We start from the raw sequence: 10,477 nt of genomic DNA, 5'->3' as shown, positions 1-10,477 counted from the left end.
TAGTTTTGGATAGGGATCCTTGGGTTACATCAAGGTTATGGTCGAGTATACAATGGTACCATATTGAATTTATGAACGACTTTTCATCCACAGACTGATGGGCAATCTGAAAAGACAATTTAGATTTTGGAAGATTTGTTACGGCTTGTATTCTAGAGTTTGGAGGTCAATGGGAGGATCACTTGCCATTAGTAGAATTTACTTATAATAATAGTTATCAATCTACTATTGGCATGGAACCATTTAAACCATTGTATGGAAGGTGATGTGGGAAAGAAAATTATTGGGACCTGAACTAGTGCAGATCACGGTTGATAAGGTGAAGGTGATAAACTAAAGGATGAAAGAAGCTCAAGACCGATAAAAGAGTTGTGCTGATAATTGACGGAGACCTCTAGAGTTTCAAATTGGAGATATGGTATTTTTAAAAGTTGCACCACGAAAGCATGTGATTCAGTTTGGAATGAAAGTAAATTAGCACCCAAGTATATCGGACCATATAAAATTATAGAAAGAATTGGGACGGTTTCCTATCGAATACTACTGCCACCACATTTAGATAGGATACATAATGTGTTTCATGTTTCGATGCTATGGAAAGCAGACTTGGATCCTGCATGAATTTTGCCACAACTTTCGATGGAAGCATGGGAAGATTTAACTATGGAGGTACAGTCAGTGCAAATTATGGACCGAAGTATAAAGGAATTACGAAATAAAAACATGCCGTTAGTAAAGGTATTGTGGAGAAACTCTCAAATAAAAGAAGAAACCTGGAGAGAGAGTCAGAAATGAAGAAGAAATATCCTAGATTATTTTCTTACATAGGTATGAATTTAAATTTCGAGGACAAAATTTTTTTAGGAGGGGAGAATGTAAACCCCCCGAACGAAAAATCATAATTTGACTAGTTTTATGTAAAATAAAAAATTTCATAACTCTCGATCAGGTTATTAGAGAATTATGAAAATTTGCATGGAGCCTTCTAATATGATGCCTTAGCTTGGGTTAAAATTTTAGAATTGTTGGAGAAATTCAAAAATTTGACAAAAAATAACAATTTGACTAGTTTTATGTTATTGGACGTAATTTTCAATCCAATCCTTAGATTGAGTTGAAATTTTACAAGGGACCTTAAACTATGTTGAATAAAATTTGGTTAAAATTTTAGGATGGACGGAGCTCGGTAGTGCTAAAAACAAATAAGGACCGTCAAATTGAAGCAAAAGGACTTACTAAGGGTAAAATGGTTATTTGCTATTAAAAAATAAAATAAATAAGCTCTCCTTTCCTTTTATATGCTGCCGACTGGGCAGAAGCAAAGTGGAAAAAGAAAGAAAAGAAAAAAAGCGAGTGAGAGAGAGAGAAAAGTAAGGAAAAAAAGAAAGAGAGAATAATCTTGTAAACTTACAAAGTCTAACTTATAAAACACTAATCTAAGGAAGAATCAAGTGAAGGAAGGAGGAATTGAGAGATAATTTGGCTAACCTTGGGAGAGAAGAGAAATTGGAAGAAAGTCAATTGCTAAGCATGAGAAGTTTGGATTTAATGTTTGATTTATATGTTTTTAAGCTAATTTGATTAAGTTAGGAAGTAATTTCATGGAATTTTACTTTAATTTCCCTTAAATCCTTGATTCTTGAACTTAGGGTTCTTATGGGAATTTGGGGGAATTAGGAAGGGAAGGAAAAATGATGAAGTTGATGTGGAATAGCATGAAAACAAGTTGAAATAACAAGTAAATGAAGAAAAATTTGGGGGAGGAAAAAGAAGATGACATTTGGCCAAATGAAGGAAAAGTGGAGGAATGAGTTTTGATGTTAATGTTTAGGAAACTATGTTTAATCATGATATTTGAAATATGCAAGAAAGACTAAATGAAGAAATAACATTAAAGTTGAGAAAAATAAGTAAATTCAATTTAAAAGAGAATTAAACTAGTTAAAAAGAAAGTATGAAGACAAGATGTTTAGATTGTGTTTGAATATAGTCTTCCATATGTTTAGATAAAATAAATAATATGATGTGAAGGCATAAAGAATAAAAGGATTATTTGATGGAGGAATTATGAACATAAAACAAGAAAAGAAGTCACTTTTTTTTAAATATGTGGTTGTATGTGCAATGACAGTGTTATGTTTGAGAATGAATTTTTATCAAAACGAATTAAAAAAATATGTGCTTTGCGTTTCGGCACGTAAGAAAAATATTGATGGACTAATGATATAATGATATTTGATTGATTCAGGCGTTGTGTCTGGAGCTGGTTATCAGACAAGAGAAGCTGGGTCATCACAAGGAGAAGGTAGGTGATTTGTCACCTTATTTTGTAAGTTTTCCTTAAATATCTATGTTGTTTATTTAATTGATGTTAAAAGAATCAAATGAATAAATTAAGTGATTGTTGTAAATGAGAATTATTGGGAATTTATGTGAAATTACAAGAATTATTATTTGGCTAACAAAAGAGGTTAGCTAGATGCTGGGTAATTCATATGAAATTACCGAATTGATTTTGGCAACCAAAATGGGTTAACACGATTCCTTGGGTAATTATGAGAATTACCGGGTTTATTGGCTAACAAAAAAGATTTGCCGGATGATGGGTAATTCAAATGGAATTACCGGATAACCAAATTTGTGGGTAATTATATGAAAGTGTTAGAATTATTGGCAATTAAGATGAGGCAGCTAGATATTTAAGTTTTGAAAAGATTATGTAAATTAATTGAATGAAGTTAGAAGTATTAAACTTCAAAGGTTAAGAGTAAAATAATTAATATGTGAGTAAGATATTGAGTAAATTAATTAATGTGGTTATTGTTGAAACAGGTACACGAGGTGATGCAAATCATTAGATGTAAGATTTTTCTGTTTAGCAATTATCATTTTGGAATGTAATATTTATATGTCTTTATTTTCTTTGAAAACCTTTATGTTGTCAAAATCAAATAGAAGATGTGTAGTATGTAATGATTGTATTACTTTTGTGTTGTAAAAATCAAATAGAAGATGTGTAGTATGTAATAGATGTATTATATATATGTATAGATGTTAGTAGGACTAAATCATTTTCAGAATGATAAGATAAGTTTATAATATAAAGTAGTAGAATACATTATATGTTTTAAGACAATATGACTCTTAATCTTACTATTGTATACATTTAGTCTACATGCATATATGTAATTAGTTAACATTTATTACTCTTTAGTGATGAAATCGTTTATCTTTAAATTTGTTTTAGTAATTCTTTTATGTTGACTTATTAATTGATATTATGAGATTTGAATATATTGATAAGTATAAGTTTTGAGAGATTGATTGATGAATGGAATGTGATCCAGGATGATTGGATCAAGATGGAAGTTGTAATGACATATAATAGAAGTGTTGTTGATAAGTTGATACCAATAAAATAGAGGAAACTCTGTCGAACTTTTCAAAAAAAAAATCCATAATTTTAGACGTATTATTCAATACTTGACATTCGTAAAGAAATGTTTGAGATTTCAGGACATTATATTTTGAGGATGTTATAGTTTGGTACTAAGACAAACCATGTATTTTATTTTTTCAGCAAGATAAGATTTTTTATTTTATTTTTAGGAGACTTGGTGTTGCGATGTCGCGGTCGCACAAATTAATTACCCTAGCTTCAAACACAACACACAAGATAATATAGAGCAAGCAAGGGGTCGATCCCACGAGGAAGATTTAGTTCAGATTTTTATGCTATATGTTATGCAATTTAGGGGGGTTGGATGTTATATAGGCTAAAGAAAAATAAAACAAAAAAACTATCAAACAAAATTTAATAAGATCAGAAAATTATCAAGAGAACAAACCTTGGTCGCAATCACACATCCACCTATAGAAATCAGAACTGATCCTTGAAACGAAATTCCAGTTTATATTCTGAATTTTTATCTTTTCTTAACGTTGGTTAATTAACGGATCCACCATATAACTAACCCTAACCAACAAATAATCACAGTGTCCGCACTAATGATTTAATCCAATGGCAGCCTTAAGATCTAGATAAATTCATTATCTTAACAACTAAGTTGTCTGCTTATGTTGCTTTGATCGAATGTTCTCCCTAAGATTAATAACGTAGATCCGCTACAATTATTAAACTCAGTTGCTTCACAAGTTCATATACAACAACTCCGGTTTTGATATCAAACTTAGCAATAAATTGTCTATAATAATAACTTAGAGTCCGCTCTAGCAATTAAAATAAACAATCATAGGAAAAATAAGCATAGGAGAACAAACATATTCATCATATAAACTGAAAAGAAAAGGAAGAATAGATCTCACAGTTCTTGAAATCCGAAGGTTTCCGTGTCCTTGCAACCAAGAAAATGAGTTTAGCCTTGCATGTTTATTGAACAACTAATCAAAAAGATGGAAGAATGCATGATTTAGGGTTTCTTAGAGTAGGGGGGCGTTTTTCTCCTCTTGAGTGGCTGCCCCCCTTCTCTTCTCTCATTCTTTTTATACGCTAGGAAACCCTAATCTCTATTTTACAAAATAGTCCTCCCTTAAGTAGACAATTTACATTTAAGTAGTTCAATAACTATTTTCCTAAAAAAGGAGAAATAACTTTGCATGAAATCTTCAAGCTTTGACTTAGAGGAGCTACATTGTTGAAATAAAAACTTGGATGTCGGTTTAGATGCTTCGAAACGTAATCTGGACTCGTTTCTTCACGAAACCTGTTTGCTGGCAGAATTCAGTTTTCATCTTTGAAAACTCATATCTCCCTCATATGACATCGTTTTTGGCTGAAATTTGGAGCGTTTATAGGCCTTTGAGTCAGGAATCCAAAACAATTGAGTTTGCATCAATTGGACTTTTGTAACTCTAGATATTCAAGTCGGACTGACCGAAGGTCAACACTGGCAGATTGCGAGATTTGACTTTGAAAGCTGTGATTTCCATGCTCTTCCTTATTTTATTATCTTGCCTTAGATTTCCAGAAAGGTATGGATGTTAGCTTTTTAATGCCACTGGAATCACTTCATTTCAACATTTAGAGCTCACGTTCTGCACAAAACATCGACTGAACGTCAAATCTGCCAATTACCTTCAATTTACTCCTTTTTGCATCTTTCATCCAAAAGTGCCTTCAAAACATAAAACAAAGAATATCAAGGCATTTTATATATAAAACATAGGCAAAACACTAGTTAAATGTGGGTGAAACTATCGAATAATATGGTTGCATCACTTGGTCATATGTTATTTAAAATAAAATTGTATTTTTGAAAGAAGAGATTTGTTTTGTTGTTTTTGTAAAAGGTAAAATGATTCATATAACATCGAAGAAGCGTCTCGTGTGCAAGTCATAATTTCAAATATTAAATACGTGATGGTTGGAAAATATAGGGAACTGAAAATTAATTGCAAGATGATCTTCTAAAGATTTTGAAAATGGACAAAGATCGTGTTTAGTAAAACACAAATAAATTATTTTTATCAAGGCTATTTTAACCAATATATTAATTCAAAACAAAATATTGTTCATCAACTTGAAATGAGTAATACCAAAATTCCACACGAATCTTATTAATTTCACAAGCTTTGTTCAAACTGTGTATTAATTCAAAGGAATTAACACAAACCCAACCATAATTCATGCAACAATGTTTAATGTCCAAAAAACAATCACAATCTAATAATAAACTCATAATTCACCACAAATACTCAAATCACCTCAAAATCAATAATACACATCAAACCATATTAAAAGTGTCCAATTGTAACGACCCTGATTTTTCTACATTCTTTTTCGCAATATATTGGAAAATTTCAGGTAATTTTTTTTTTATATATATATATACAAGTTCCACCAAAATTTCCATCAAAATTTCGGCAGAGTCTCCCCTGTACCGGTAGGTCCCAAGTTATCGACATATACCCTGTTTACACTTCTAATAACTCACATCTTATAACTCAAAATCATGACCCAATCATCCTGGGCCTCAACCCAACTCATTCTCATCAACACAACACATCTTATTCAATAACATCATATAATGCAGTTCAAATAAAAGATTCAATTTCAACTGTAAACATGCATGGTCAAAAAGGTACTAAGAGTTTCAACCATTAGATTAAAGAAATACATTCAAATTTATGGATTTATATTACATATCAAGTTTTAAGAGATAAGTCTTTTAATTTACATGGTCAAAAGCAAAAGATAACTAAACTAGTATTACCCTTGACGCGACCCTGGTGGACCTGAAGATAGAAATTAACATGTACACATAAATATAAAAGATAGTAACAAGCAATAACAATGGCAGACAATAATCTCTATGGAATTTCTTTTAATATATATAATTAGGCATAAACCTCTTTTACAACATATATTTTCCATCTATTACCAATATCCATCTAATATCCTATCTCATTTGTCATGAATAATTCCATCTTGGAAATCTCAACACAACTCAACGGTTTGCGAATACCATCTCCTTATAAATCAATTTTCACTTGATACCATGATATCCCTCTCTTGATATCATTAGCTTATCTCATTCTTTTGGAATAATTAATCAATATTTTTTTTTCCTTTTCTAAATTTGTTGCTGGAAGGTAATTATCGAAACTAATAAATCTTATTAATATCATTAGTCTTCTAATATTGGGCTAGACTAATCAATTTAAAATATACTAGCACCGATAAAACCTCTTCGATACCATTAGCAATCCAAACCTGGTAGCTAATCCATGCCATTTGATTCTTCCATTCGTATCGAATCCCTTTCATTTTTCTTATTAACATCATATGCATTGTAACCACGGTTGCCAAGTATCATTTGCACACAATCTTAGTTATCGACACTGCGGTCACTAAGCATCCTTCACATAACCTTGGTCACCCTCATTACAGTGCCAAGTATCAATTTATGCCCTTAGCCACCATCATTATGGTGTTAAGTATCACTGTAATGTATCCTTAGCCACCAACACTATGGTAATTAATTATATATCAATTCCCCTCCAATCTCCAAATCATTGTGTCTACCCAATAACCACATTAATTAATTTACTCAAAATCTTAGTCATATATTAATTATTTTACTCATAACATTTAGAATTTACAACTTCTAACTTCAATCAATTAATTCACATAATCTTTTCAAAACTTAACTATCTGGCTAACTCATCTCAATTGCCAATAATTCTAGTAATTTCATATAATTACCCACATATTTGGTTAACCTTTTTTGGTTACCAGTACATCTGGCAATTCCATACGAATTACCCAGCCTCTAGTTATACATTCAGTACATTGATTCATACAAAATACATTATGATTTAGAATGCATCTACATGATTCCTTGCAAAAGTAGGTTCCCATGTATCGGGTTTCATAGACATCTCGTTGGTGTGATGTCCCTGCAGCAGTACAAAACATTTAAGAGAATGCAAATACTTAAGAATACTAATAATGGTAACTAACGGTCTGGCAGTTAAATGAAGCATTAACATTTATAATATCGTCATGTACTTGGTATAAACAACTAGTAGTACATATAGATGCACCAATTTTATTTTATTTATTTTGCAATCAACCATAATCTTAAACCCGGCTATCCTCTTAAGGAATTATTTGCTGAGGATAACTGTTCACTCACCCCGATCATCCACTTCGGATGCCATTAGCCAACTTAATCAATCGCTCATCCCGGTCATCCTTTCGGATGCCATTAGCCGAAGCTAATCAATCGCTCGTCCCGGGCATCCTTTCGGATGCCATTAGCCGAAGCTAATCAATCGCTCGTCCCGGCCATCCTTTCGGATGCCATTAGCCAAAGCTAATCAATTGTTCGTCCCGGTTAGCCGAAGCTAATCATTCATTTGTTCTGGTCATCCATCTGGATGCCATTAGCCGAAGCTAATCAGTCCTTCATCCCGGTCATCCATTCGGATGCCATTAGCCGAAGCTAATCAACCTTTAGTCAACATTTAAGCGTTTGACAATCTAATATCGATTCTAACAATACGATAATAATCATATTAAAGTATTTCAATATTCAACGTATGAAAAAAAAGAAAGGTGCAAGTCACCTACCTAGAATAGGTGCACGTGCTGCCACTCCATGCAATTGTCCAATCCCCACAGCTTTCCCTGTACCACCAAGGATTCAATTTTTTTTATCAACAATACAACCAACATCACATCTTCATTTTATTCTCATTCAATTAGTATTCTCAAACCAATCACAAGGAATTTTCTTTAAGATCTCATACTCTTACTCATTTTCATGTTTATATTCATTCTTATTATTTTGTTATCAAAACCATCACTCAACAACAAATTCCAAGCAAAGATTAAAAATTGTCTGATTCCAATCAATTTAGCTTAACCAACCCAGAACACTATCTACTGTCTTAATCCTAACTAAAGCTGTAAAAACTCAGTTTTAGGCGTGATGTATCTTTATGAAAGGCTAAAACATGGAAATACAAATTTTATGAAGAAACCAACTCCAAATTATTTTGTTTTAAGGCTCAAAATCAACAATCATAATAGCCTCTCCTTTATAGCTAAAATTTTGGGCAACGAGGATTTTCATTTCTTGGGAATCCTTTTCAACTTCCAACTTATTTTTATTGTCATCCAAGGTCATTTGGCATCATTAAATCACAAATTCAAACCAATTCTAAAGCAAAACATTCAACAATTTCCCTACCTTTACAATATAGCAAAGATTAGACCAAAAATAAAGAAACTCATTCCTTTTGGGATTTCTCCTAATATTATTATTAATACAACAAAATGATGAACTATTCATTTTCTTTCGCTCTCTCCTCGTGCGATTAAACATATGCGGCAAACCTTAACAATTAATATTCTTAGATCATTATCATAACAACAATTTCACCCTATTAGTTGGAATCCATGACAATCTTCATTAACTAATCAATTTGCCAAAAATACTTATGGCTAGCTTTAAATATGTTTTATTTTCCATATTTCTTTCATTTTAATTTCTTCATGGTTCCACCCCATTTATATCCACACAACCAACAAGTTAGCTTTGTATTCAATCAACATGTTCATATAGCGATGTTCTTTACTATTCCTACACAATAATCATACTTCACCTCATATAAAGAATACACAATTAATCTATAATAATACTAATAACTAGAACATATTTTACCGTTACATCTTCCATAAAACCTACATCCACACAATTCTCATTTCATCAAAACATGTATTTAATCAAGCTTGCTACATTTTGCCAAAACTAGTAATAGATTCAAAAGGCAATAAGTCATCAAATTCTTATTATTGTTCTAAACCCAACGGTCAGACCACATATCATATAGTTGTGCATACTATATCTCAACATCATAATGATCCAACGGTTAGATCTCTCTAGATCTGCATAAAACCGAGCTTACCTGAAAATGGACGAGCTACTGTTCAACATGCACGAAACCTTGCCGGAGAATGCGTTTCCGATCTCCTCCGTTCATAATGAAGGACACATCTAGGCGCACCACATATCCAAAACGTAGCATGATCGAACGGTGGAAGAGAGAGATATCGGCCGGCGACCAAACTTCCCTGCAGGTGCATTTCTTTTTTTGTTTTTCAGGAAATTTCCGATGATGATTTCTGTCAAATGGAGGAAGTTCCTTTCAATCTCTCCGGTAATTTCGTAGATACGTGTAATAAAAACCACATATAAAAAACGTAGCTTGATCCAACGGTGGTAGAGAGATACATCGGCCGGCGACCAAACTTCCCTGCAGGTGCATTTCTTTTTTTGTTTTGCAGGACATTTCCGATGATGATTTCTGTCAAATGGAGTAAGACCCTTTCAATCCCTCCGGTCAGTTCGTAGATACGTGTAAGAAGCAAAACCTATCCAAAACACAGCTTGATCCAACGGTGGAATCCTGATATATGGCCACCGGAGTAATATGGGTTTTACTCCAAAATCTGCAGCTCTCTCTCTATCCGTTTTTCTCTTCTTCTTCTTTTTTTTTTTTAACTGGTGGCCTTTGCAGTTTTATTGGCACCTTTTTTATATAATTACAATTTTATCCCTCATTCATGCCTTTATGTATTTTATTTTATTTTTCATGTAAACTATCTGGTTTATTTCTGCTTAAATCGTTAGTCTTTACCAAACTCCGATTGAGATGAGATATTTAACCAATGTAAGAAAACATATTAATAGAATTCATGTAAAATTTCATCCCGATCCTATCATTAGATTGAGAATTCTGCTTCCTAATATAAACTTGTTCAGTTCATGACTTTTCATAAACAATCTAGATTTTTCTTGTTCAATCTTCACAAACAAAAAGCATATCAATTATCCTTCTAAACTTTTACGGTCATTTTATTATTTTGAAATGTATTTATTTTAGGATTTCGACCTTTATTTATTTATCGGGCTTATTACCATTTCAAAATAACATCACTGATTTTTAA

General features: G+C 32.2%; 1 long non-coding RNA gene across 2 annotated transcripts; it reads right to left on the bottom strand.

The window, feature by feature from the left end:
• Positions 1-4,354: 4,354 nt before the first annotated feature.
• LOC118035318 (uncharacterized) lies at positions 4,355-10,007 on the bottom strand. Of its 2 annotated transcripts, none has more exons than XR_004685172.2 (3): positions 9,436-10,007; positions 8,096-8,152; positions 4,355-5,135 (listed from the first exon to the last, which is right to left on the bottom strand). It is a non-coding gene; the product is annotated as an uncharacterized lncRNA (long non-coding RNA). The 2 variants fall into 2 exon arrangements; XR_012170948.1 differs by lacking the exon at positions 4,355-5,135 and adding an exon at positions 6,285-7,419.
• Between the last annotated feature and the right edge of the window lie 470 nt (positions 10,008-10,477).

This window comes from Populus alba, chromosome 10, assembly GCF_005239225.2.
Source record: "Populus alba chromosome 10, ASM523922v2, whole genome shotgun sequence".
NCBI classification, from domain to species: Eukaryota; Viridiplantae; Streptophyta; class Magnoliopsida; order Malpighiales; family Salicaceae; genus Populus; species Populus alba.
The sequence above is the reverse complement of the archived record's forward strand: the minus strand, read 5'-3'. Positions and strand labels throughout refer to the sequence as shown.